Genomic DNA, 12323 nt, shown 5'->3' with positions numbered 1-12323 from the left:
GAGGATGCAGGCCCTGTAGACTGCAACCTTGGTGTGCGTCATCAGCTTTCTGTTCTCCCAGACTCTCTTTGTCAGCCTGGCGAATGTTGAGGCTGCTCGTCCGATCCGTCTGTTGATCTCGGGGTCTATGGAGAGGCTGTCTTGTTATAAAGGCAATAAAAGCAAATAATTTATAAAATCACAAGACAATTAAATAGAGTCAACATTTATTTATGAAATGGAAATTAGGTTTGAAAAACCTGATAGAGTTTTTTGAGGATGTAATAAATAGGGTGAATAAAGGGGTTATTGTAGAAAGAGAAGTTGAGTTGGTTCATCTATAGTTTTATTGGAATTCCAAGAATGAGAGATGATATTTAAACATAAAAGATTCTGAGGTTGATTGACAGGGTAGATGGAGACAGCATATTTCTCCCAGATGTCTAGTGTAAGGGGTACAGAAAAAGGGGATAAGGCAGAAATGAGGAAGAATATTTCTTTCTCAGTGGATCTTGAACCTTTGGAAATTGCAACCAATTGATGCCGTGGAGGGGAATTCATGCAATATATCCAATGCAGTGACTGATAATTTGAACTACAAGGAAGTAGAGGGCACGAGAAAGATAGCAAAACAGGAGAACGGACCAGGCATGATCTTACTGAATGGAGAAGTAGGCTCAAGGGCCATCTGGTCTACTTCTGCTATTGTTTCTAATACACACATGCTTCTTTTTACCAGAGCCCAACTCATGGAGGAAGTGCCAGTATATTCTCTTACAAGAATTTTTACACCTCCGAAAATTCTGGGAACATTTTCATCAAAAACAATTCTCAAATCCAAGTGTATGCAGATGACATTCCAATTAGTCTCAGATGACTGTGATATTCTGTTTCAGTTTTGACACAGCGTTATTTCTTCACACATATTGGAGTCAACACTTGCTCCACTAATCATTAAGTAAAGGTTGCCTAACCTCAGTTTTTATGTTGTGTGTATAAACACAATTCCCAAAAGGATGATGTTAAATGAAATTGAAGCTGTAGAAATCTGTGTGCAACGATAATGAAATTTCAAAGACGGGAAGGGTTAAAGTAAATGCACCCTGTTACAATGTCACAAGTACACAACAAGATCTACACAAATTTAGAATTAAGCTTAAGACTACACCTACCTCAAATATTGGGTGATTAAGAAAATGGATTGTTTTGATGCAAATTTTGGACTATCAATGTTGCTCACAGACCAACAAGGAATTGTACAGAACCATAAGTTGTGGTTTGGGCCCAGATAGTTTGGTTAAGCACAAAATCGATAATGTCTCTCTTTCAAGCAACCACATGGTGAAATCAACAAGAACCAAAACCTCCCTCCCCTCTCTATTCCTCTAATTCCACACTCCGGCCTTTTACCTCTTTTCATCTGCCGATCACTTCCCTTCTCTTCCTTCCCTTTCTCCTATAGTCCAAACTCCTCTCTCGTAAAATTCCTTTTCTTCAGACCTTTACCTTTCCCACCCACTTGGCTTCACCTATCACCTTCCAACTGGCCTCGTTCCCCTACACCCCACCTTTTTATTCTGGTACCCTCACCCTTCTGTTTCAGTCCTGAAGAAGGATCTCGGCCTGAAAAGTCAGAAGCCTGACCTGCTGAGTTCCTCCAGAATTTTTGTGTGTTGCTTTGGATGTCCAACATCTGCGGACTCTCTTGTCCTAACAATGATAGTAGATACCCTGCGGTGGAAGTTATAGTTTGAAAGCTTGACTGTACCCTTGCATTGTTTGGTGTGTACTTCACTGGGCACGCCAATGGTAAACATCAGAATCAGAAGCAAATTGGTCTCCATGACTGCTTAGCCACTCAGTAAGATCCTTTACATCGCAATATTTTATTGCAATAAGCCATAAGATATAGCAGCAGAATTAGGCCATTTGGCCCATCGAGTCTGCTCCACCACTTCATCATGGCTGATCCAATTTTCCTCTCAGCCCCAATCTCCTGCCTTCTCCATGAATCCCTTCCTGCTCTGAATACATCAACCTCTGCCTTAAATATACATAAAGCCTTGGCCTCCACTGCTGCCTGTGGCAAAGAATTCCACAGATTCACCACTCTCTGGCTAAAGAAATTCTTCCTCATTTCTGTTCTAAAAGGACACCCTTCTATTCTGAGGCTGTGTCCTCTGGTCTTAGACTCTCCCACTATGGGAAATATCCTCTCTACATCTACTCTATCAAGGCCTTTCACCCATCATAGGTTTCAATGAGGTCACCCATCATTCTTCTGAATTCCAGTGAATACAGGCCCAGAGCCATCAAATATTCTTCATATGACCTCTACTTGCTTGTAGTTCAAATTATTAGTCACTGCATTGGATATATTGCAGGAATTCCCCTCCACGGCATCAATTGGTTGCGATTTCCAAAGGTTCAAGATCCAATGGGAAAGAAATATTCTTCCTCATTTCCCTCATTCTGTACCCCTTACACTAGACATCTGGGAGAAATATGCTCTCTACATCTACCCTGTCAATCAACCTCAGAATCTTTTATGTTTAAGTAATATCATCTCTCATTCTTGGAATTCCAATAAAACTATAGAGGAACCAACTCAACTTCTCTTTCTACAATAACCCCTTTATTCACCCTATTTATTATATCCTCAAAGAACTCTATCATGTTTTTCAAACCTAATTTCCATTTCATAAATAAATGTTGGCTCTATTTAATTGTCTTGTGATTTTATAAATTATTTTCCTTTATCGCCTTTATAACAGACAGCCTCTCCCTAGACCCCTAGATCAACAGACAGATCGGACGAGCAGCCTCAACGTTCGCCAGGCTGACAAAGAGAGTCTGGGAGAACAGAAAGCTGACAACGCACACCAAAGTTGCAGTCTACAGGGCCTGCATCCTCAGCACACTGCTTTACGGCAGCGAGACCTGGAGCTTCTACTCCAGACAAGAGCGGCGTCTCAATGCCTTCCATCTTTGCAGCCTGAGACGCATCCTGGACATCAAGTGGGTTGATCGAGTCACCAACAATGAGATCCTGGCCCGCACCCAGATACCCAGCCTCTTCACCCTGCTCCAACAACGCCGTCACCGCTGGCTGGGCCACGTACACCGCATGTCAGACGGGAGCATCCTGAAAGACCTGCTGTACAGGGAACTGGCCTCCGGCAAGAGAGCACAAGGGCGGCCCCATCTTCGTATCTTCATATGACAAGCCATTCAATCCTAGAATAATTTCCGTGAACCTCCTTTGAACCTTCTCCAGTTTAAGCACATCCTTTCTAAGACAAGGGGCCCAAAACTGCTCATGATACTCCAAATGGGATCGGGAGGAGAAGATGGCGGCACGACGCAGCTCGCAGCGGGCACTCAGTGGTGATGTCTGTAATTTGTCAAGTAGGGTGCCATGCACAATCCTGATTTGATGGAGGCGGATGTGAGAGCACGGATGAACATCTGGAGAAACTTCTGAAATCACAAGATCACAAGACAAAGGAGCAGAAGTAGGCCATTCGGCCTATCGAGTCTGCTCCGCAGCTCCCTCATGTGCTAAACTATTCACCCATCTAGTTCCAATTTCTGGCTTTTTCTCCATATCCCTTGATACCCTGACTAATTAGATACCTGTCAATCTCCTCCTTAAACACCCTCAATGATCGGGCCTCCACAGCTGTATGTGGCAACGAATTCCACAAAACCACGACCCTCTGGCTAAAAAAATTTCTCCTCATCTCTGTTTTAACTGGGTACCCTCTGATTCTAAGACTATGGCCTCTTGTCCTGGACTCACCCACCAAGGGAAACAACCTTTCCACATCTACTCTGTCCAACCCTTTCAACATTCTAAATGTTTCTATGAGATCCCCTCTCATTCTTCTATTCTGTAATGAATACAGTCCAAGAGCCGACAAACACCCCTCATATGTTAGCCCCTGCAGTCCAGGAATCATCCTCGTAAATCTTCTCTGAACTCTCTCCAACATCAATACATCCTTTCTAAGCTTTACATTCTTTTAGTCAACCAATTCTGTATTAGAATCACAAATAAAAATTTCTGGAGTTTATTTTTCTGATGGTGGGTAGTTGTCTTGCTCCCAATCCTCTGCCAGAACAATTCCAGAATCTAGTGATTATTGAAAGATTATTACTAATGCCTCCACGATCTCTTCAGCCACCTCTTTCAGAACCCCGGGGGTGTACACCATCTGATCCAGGTGACTTATCTACCTTCAGAACTTTCAGTTTCCCAAGAAACTTCTCCCTAGAAATGCTCCCTGACACCTGGAAATTCCACCATATTGCTAGTGTTGTCAACAATGAAGACTGATGCAAAATGCTTACTCAGTTCATCAGCCATTTCCTTGTCCCCCATTACTATCTCTCCAGCATCATTTTCTAGTGGTCCAATATCCACTCTCGCCTCTCTTTTACACTTTATGTATCTGAAGGAACTTTTGGTGTCCTCTTTAACATTACTGGTTAGCTAACTTTTGTATTCCATCTTTACCTTAATGACTTTTTAGTTGCCTTCCATTGGTTTTTAAGACTTTCTGAATCCTCTAATTTTGCACTTATTTTTGTTGTATTATATGCCCTCTTTGGCTTTTATGTTGGCTTTGACTTCTCGTTAGCCACAGTTATGTCATCTTGCCTTTAGAATACTTCTTCCATATTATAAATATCCTGTGCCTTCCATATTGCTTCCAAAAATTCCAGCCATTGCTGCCCTGCCATCATCCTTGCCAGCGTTCTCTTCCAATCAATTCTGGCCAACTCCTCTCTCATGCCTCTCAAATTCCCTTTACTCCACTGTAATAATGATACATCTGACTTTAGCTTCTCCTTCTCAAATGTCAGGATGAATCACTTACCCCTGAGGGTTCTTTTACCTTAAGCTCTCTAATCAATTCTGGTTCATTGCACAACACCTAACCCAGAATAGTTGATCCTCTAGTGGGCTCAAACAAAGCCATTTAAGAGGCACTCTAGAAATTTCCCCCACCTGGAATCCAGAACCAATCTGCCTGCATATTGAAGTCCCCCATGTCTATTGTAATATTACCCTTTTGGTATGCATTTTCGATCTCCCGTTGTAATTTGCAGACCCCATCCTTACTACTGTCTGGGGTCAGTCTACACCTTTCTTCAGGGTCTTTTTACTCTTGCAGTTCCTTAGCTCTATCCACAATGATTTAACACCTTCTGGCCCTATGTCACATCTTTTTAATGATTTGATTTGATTTTTTATCAACAGAGCAACGCTGGCCCCTCTACCTTCCTGCCTATCCTTTTGATACATTGTGTGTCCTTGGGCATTAAGCTCCCAGCTATAATCTTCCAGCCTTGACTCAGTGATGCCTACAACATCATACCTGCCAATCTGCCACTGTGCTAAAGCCTCAAGATCACCACTCTGACTCTGTCCACTCCAACAACGATAGCCCTGCCTTCCTTTAATTTGCTCTTGCTAATCAATCACAAACACTGATTGGTTGCTGGTCAAAGCTCTTTCTCGCTGTAGTAACCCGCTGCTAGTTTTCCTACTCAGGCAGTGGACCTGAGTGAAATTCCCTCCTCTCAGAAGTTCCAATGTCCAGACTGGTCGCTGGTCAAAGCTCTTTTTCAATAATCCTATATGCTTTGATTCCAAAATCCTATTGACCTCTGGCTTGATTAGAACCCTCTTGGATGGGGAAATACGGAATTCTGTTACATTCTGTTGTAAGATTAATTGGCACAGAAATTTTTCAATACTCATGCATATTTGCACCTATTCCTTTGAAGTATCACCACACAATTTTAAACAATGTTTCTGATTACACTATAAACTACATGAGACCCTTGAGGCCAAATGATTGCACTGAACAAGAAAAAGCAGATCAAAGGCAGTTTTGAACTAATTCCAAAATTCAACAAGAGAGAAAAGTGGAACACAAGATAGTCCAAATAAATAATTTTTACTGCACATTTTAAAAACTATGATTTGAATTTTACTGGGTGAACAGACCTATTTCTATATATAAATGCACATTTCCTTTTAACCATAAATGAATTCTACCTCAAAATACCTGTATTGCTCAGATATGGCTGATATAATCTGCTACAATTTAAAAATTTTGCTATTTACATAAAGAACATTTCTGCGCACCGCAGTTTCCAAGGAGACTTTGGATTACATAGAGGGAGAGATAGTTTAAAAGAAGCAAGCGGGGGCAGGCGGCAGATTTTGCACACCACATTTCCCAAGGAGACATTGCATTACATAGAGGAGAGACAGAAGGTTTAAAAGAAGCAAACAGGGGCAGTTGGCACATCTTGCATGCCACAATACCCGGGAGACATTGGATTCCATAGAGGGAGAGAGAGTGGAAAATGAGCAACTGGGGGTAGTCAGCATACTCTATGCACCATAGTTCCCGAGGAGACATTGGATTGTGTACAATTAGGCACTTGGCAAGGTCCAATACAAACAAAATGTTAGGTTTAAGCGGAATGATCTCTGTGGGAGCGGCCATTGTGTGAGTGAGCCATTGTTAAGAGTGGGAAGCTGAGGCTTTAGTGATTACATACTTTCATCAAGTCTATGCCCTTCATGATGTTTTTATACCTCTTTCAAATATAATCTTTTCTGTTCTATTTTAGGAGATTCTCCAGTCTCCTATGTTCCAGGAATAAAGTCCTAGTATACATGAACTCTCCTTATAACTTGGACCCCATGACTCTCACTTTTCTTGATTAGTAACATCTTTTCTATATCAGGGCAATCAAAACTGCACACAATACTACAAGGGGGGCCTCATGTATATCTTATATAATTGCAACATAATTTCACAACTTTTACATTCAGTGCCCTGAATGATGAAGGCTGATGTTCCATACACCTTCTTCACCACCTACCTACCTGCAAAGCTGCTTTCAGCCTAGTACTCAATAAATGAAATAAAATAAATAAACAAGTAAATCAGTTACGTACATTGAATAGATTTAAAAAACATGCAAAAACAGAAATACTGTATATTAAAAAGTGAGGTAGTGTCCAAAGATTCAATGTCCATTTAGGAATCGTATGGCAGAGGGGAAGAAGCTGTTCCTGAATCGCCGAGTGTGTGCCTTCAGGCTTCTGTACCTCCTTCCTGATGGTAACAGTGAGAAAAGGGCATGCCCTGGGTGCTGGAGGTCCTTAATAATGGACACTGCCTTTTTGAGACACCGCTCCTTAAGGCTGTCCTGGGTACTTTCCAGGCTAGTACCCAAGATGGAGCTGACTAGATTTACAACCTTCTGCAGCTTCTTTCAGTCATGTGCAATAGCCCCTCCATACCAGACAGTGATGCAGCCTGTCAGAATGCTCTCCACAGTACAATTATAGAAGTTGGAGTGTATTTGTTGAAGTACCAAATCTTTTCAAACTCCTAACGAAGTATAGACGCTGTCTTGCCTTCTTTATAACTACATCAATATGTTGGGACCAGGTTAGATCCTCAGAGATATTGACACCCAGGAACTTGAAGCTGCTCACTTTTATGTACACACAACCCTGGGGAAAGTACCGGTTACATGCACGCAACACTAAAAGTATCAGCAGCAATAGAACACACCTGGAGCCTGGTTTTCCTGTTAACAAACACTATTTTATTAGTAACTACGTCATATAGTAACTTAACCAGGTAATCCAAAAGTTAGCAGTGTTATGCATATATAGGTGTATAAATAAAGTTCCCAAACTTATTCAAGCTCAGGTGGCAAGAGTTACAGTCTTACGATGGTATGTAAGAAAGTTCAGTTCAGTTCAAATGCACAGAGTTGTTATTGTTGTTATGAGGGAGATATTTGTAATCCAAGGCGAAATCCACAATAGGAGAAAAACAAATAATCAGGTGTCATCGATCTTCTTGTTGTCCTCCGAATCCTCACATGAAGTATCACCAACAGTAGCTTATCACAAAAGGACCCTCTTCCAGGGAAAACTACCACCCAGGCGAGGGTAGACACTCCGGTAGATTCCACATGGTTACCCCAAACATACAACGAGATAGCCACTTATCCAGTTCTACAACATACGAAATAACTCCAACAGTGATTTGCCACAGGGGTGCCGTCTTCCAGTGAACTACCACACCCAGACAAAGAGTAAACACACACGTGGTATTCACAAAGGCTTCCCCTCACCAGAGAACCCACTCCTGTGGATTAACTATGTGACAATCACACTTTGGTATTCGAATGGAATCAAACTCACCCTTACCTGCTACTTGGACACAGTCCAAACAGTGACCTTTTTGTCACTAGGTTTCTTCTGTTTCAAACCTTTCTCTCCCTTCCCCTCTGCAAACTTCTTCTATTTGCAGCACTTGTGAGAGTCGTTTATCAATACTCTGGATCTATCTCAACTCACCCTTTTTGGGCTACTGAAAGCTTAAACCAGCGACCCCACTCACTTGTATCTTTCCATGATTGAAACCATCTTGACTCTGAACTGTGTGTGTCTGTAAGAGGATCAGCTGACCTTGCTTATTCAAAACAAGCTGCGAGAAATCATAAACATTTATTGTCCATCAAACAACTCCACCTCTCTCACCATAGTAACCAAGCAATTTTGCAGTCAGTAGAAATCCAACAGTGTCCCAAAAGTCAGTCTCATTCTCTCGGTGTTTTAAAGTGACAGTCCACAGAAAAAATGAACCCTAGGGGTACATAACACTCACTCTCTCCACTTCTGATCCCTCTATGAGGATTGGTATGTGTTCCTTCGTCTTACCCTTCTTGAAGTCCACAATCAGCTCCTTCGTCTTACAGACGTTGAGTGCCAGGTTGTTGCTGCGGCACCACTCCACTAGTTCGCAAATCTCACTCCTGTACGCCCTCTCGTCACCACCTGAGATTCTACCAACAATGGTTGTATCATTAGCAAATTTATAAATGGTATTTGAGCTATGCCTAGCCACATAGTCATGAGTATATAGAGAGTAGAGCAGTTGGCTAAGCACACACACCCCTGAGGTGTGCCTGTGTTGATCATCAGCGAGCAGATGTTATTACCAATCCGCACAGATTGTGGTCTTCTGGTTACAAAGGGAGGTACAGAGGCCCAGGTTCTGCAACTTCTTAGTCAGGATTGTGGGAATGATGGCATTAAATACTGAGCTATAGTCGACGAACAGCATCCTAACGTAGGTGTTTGTGTTGTCCAGGTGGTCCAAAGCCGTGTGGAGAGCCATTGAGATTGTGTCTGCCATTGACTATTGTGGCAAAAGGCAAATTGCCATGGGTCCAGGTCCTTGCTGAGGCAGGAGTTCAGTCTGGTCATGACCAAGCTCTCAAAGCATTTCATCACTGTCGATGTGAGTGCTACCAGGCAATAGTCATTAAGGCAGACCACGTTATTCTTCTTTGGCACTGGTATAACTGTTGCCTTTTTGAAGCAAGTGGGACCTTCCACCCGTAGCAGTGAGAGGTTGAAAATGTCCCTGAATACTCCCACTAGTTGGCTGGCACAGGTTTTCAGAGCTTTATCAGGTACCCCCATCCGCCATGCAAGGGTTCACTCTCTTTAAAGACAGCCTAACATCGGCCTCAGAGATGGAGATCACAGGGTCATCAGGTGCAGCAGGGATCTTCACAGCTGTAGTTGTGTTCTCCCCTTCAAAGCGGGCATAGAAGGCATTGAGTTCATCTGGTAGTGAAACATCGCTGCCATTCATGCTGTTGGGTTTTGCTTTGTAGGAAGTAATACCTTGCAGACCCTGCCAGAGTTGCTGTGCATCCGATGTCACCTCCAACCTCGTTCAAAATAGTCTCTTCACCCTTGAAATAGCCCTCCGCAAATCATACCTGGTTTTCTGGTACAGGCCTGGGTTGCCAGACTTGAATGCCACAGATCTAGCCTTCAGCAGACGACATACCTCCTGGTTTATCCACGGCTTTTGGTTTGGGAATGTACAGTAAGTCTTTGTGGGCACACACTCATCCACACAGGTTTTACTGAAGTTGGTAACAACTGCAGCATACTCATCCAGGTTCGAAGATGAATCCCTGAATACAGTCCAGTCCACTGATCCAAAGCAGTCCTGTAGGCACTCTTGTGCTTCCCTTGTCCATACTTTCTTGGTCCTTACTACTGGTGCTGCAGACTTCAGTCTCTGCCTATACTCGGGGAGTAGAAGTACAGCCAGGTGATCAGACTTCCCGAAGTGAGGGCGTGGAATAGCACAGTAAGCATTCTTGATGGTGCAGTAGCAATGGTCCAGTGTGTTGTTTCCTCTGGTATTGCAAGTGATCTGTTGATGGTAATTGCTTAGTGATTTTTTTCAGACTGACCTGGTTAAAATCTCCCAAAACGATGGTGAAGGTGTTAGGGTGCACTGTTTCGTGCATGTTGATCCCATTACTCAGATCATCTAATGCCAGAACACTCCCCGGGTACGACCATTCATTGTGTAAGTCCGACCCTGGTTGGATCTCACAAACTGCAATATCTCACATTTAGCTGGATTGAACGCGAACGCCACTTTTTATAATTCCGAGCCCACATGTCTCGCTGATCAAGATCCCTCTGTAATTTTGCATAACCTTCTACACTATCAGCAACACCTATTTTAGTCTCACCTGCAAATTGACTAAGTATGTCTTGTACATTCACATCCAATTTATTTATACTGTTTACTACCATCATCACAGGTCCCAGCACCAAGCCCTGTGGCACTCCTCTGGACACAGGCTTCTAGTCTGAAAATCAAGTCATGACCATCAGCCTCTGCTTCCTACCACTGAGCCAACTATGAATCCAATCCACTATCTACCCTGGATTCCATGCAAACTAACCTAGTTTAGATGAGTACATTACCAAAGTTGTGGACTTTATTAAGTGTGTAGAGGACTGTGTAGTAAATATGTCAATCCAGGTTTTCACAAACTGAAAACGATGGCTGAACCAGGAGATCCACTCCTGACTAAATTCCCTCCAGGGTCTGGTGTACAGATCAGGTGACCCTGAACCATGCAAGAAATCAAGACACCATTTCCATAAAACTTTCAGTGATGTTAAGACACAATATTAATCGAAAATAAAGTCCCAGACAAGACTCTGATTCTGATTGTGATGCTATAGCAGACTACAAAACGAAGTCAGGCAGTATCACCAACAACAGTATATGTTTTCCTGATGATCTTGCACATTTTATCCACGTTTTGAACAGAAGTTAAATGGTATGTCATCACCCAGCTCGACAGCCTCCAAGGTGCCTGAACCCACAGTCACTGCTGCAGACACCAGAGAGTGAACTCATGGAAAACATTTGGCCCAAATGATGTCCCTGTCCATGTCCTTAGAACCTTGAGCAGATCAAATGGTGGGAGTATTTGCAGAATTTTTAACCTCTCCCTGCTTCAATCTGAGGTACCTGCTTGCTTTAAGAAGACCACTATCATTCTGATACCCAAGAAAAACAAGGTCACATGCCTTAATGACTACTGCCTGGTGGCTCTGATATCCACTATTATGAAGTGCTTCGAGAAACTGGTCATGGCACACTCCAGCCTTCCAAACCACCTTGACCCACTGCCTTTCTCAAGCCATCCCAGCAGGTTTATGGAACACACCATCTCTCGTGACATACATTCATCTCAGGAGCATCTGGATGTTAAAGACACCTACATTATACTGTTATTTATTGACTACTGCTCCACCTTAAATACTATAAATTTAAGCAAACTCTTTGCCAATTACTTTCTCTTGGGACTCAACACCTCCCCTTGCAACAGGATCCTTGACTTCCTGACTAACAGACTGCAAGGACAGGCAACAACACCTCCACGAACACTGGTTCCCCACAAGGCTGTGTCCTCACCCTCCTACGCTACTCCTCACGTACTCACAACTGAGTGTCTGGTTTCTGTTCTAACTCTGTCTACAGGTCTGCAGATGATATCACCGTAGATGGCTGAATCTCAAAAAATTATGAATCGGAGCAATTGGAAGGAGAGAGCCTGGTGACATGGTTTCATGGAAACTATCTTTTGCTCAATCTCAACAAAACAAAGGAGTTGGCCATTGACTTCAGGAAGGGAGATGGTATAATGCACATGATATTTTTACATCAATGGTACATATGTACCTGTTCATAGATGGTATTTGAGCTGTGCCTAACCACACATGAAATGTTTCGAGAGGCTCGTCATGAAGTACATAAAGACCCTGCTGCCCCCCTCACTGGACCCCCTGTAGTTCACATATCGACCCAACCACTCAACAGACGATGTCATCGCCACCAACCTCCACCTGGCCCTCATCCACTTGGAAAAAAAGACACATACGTTCGAATGCTGTTCATAGA

General features: G+C 42.9%; 1 protein-coding gene across 1 annotated transcript in view; it reads right to left on the bottom strand.

The window, feature by feature from the left end:
* Positions 1–8462, bottom strand: part of slc30a2 (solute carrier family 30 member 2) — a 176729-nt gene extending 168267 nt beyond the window's left edge. Inside the window, exon 1 of the mRNA XM_063035835.1 lies at positions 8237–8462. The gene's annotated coding sequence lies outside the window, so the exon portion shown is untranslated. The remainder of the gene's footprint in view (positions 1–8236) is intronic.
* Positions 8463–12323: the final 3861 nt, after the last annotated feature.

This window comes from Mobula hypostoma, chromosome 2, assembly GCF_963921235.1.
Source record: "Mobula hypostoma chromosome 2, sMobHyp1.1, whole genome shotgun sequence".
Lineage (NCBI taxonomy): Eukaryota > Metazoa > Chordata > Chondrichthyes > Myliobatiformes > Myliobatidae > Mobula > Mobula hypostoma.
This window is presented reverse-complemented; position numbering and strand designations above follow the sequence as displayed.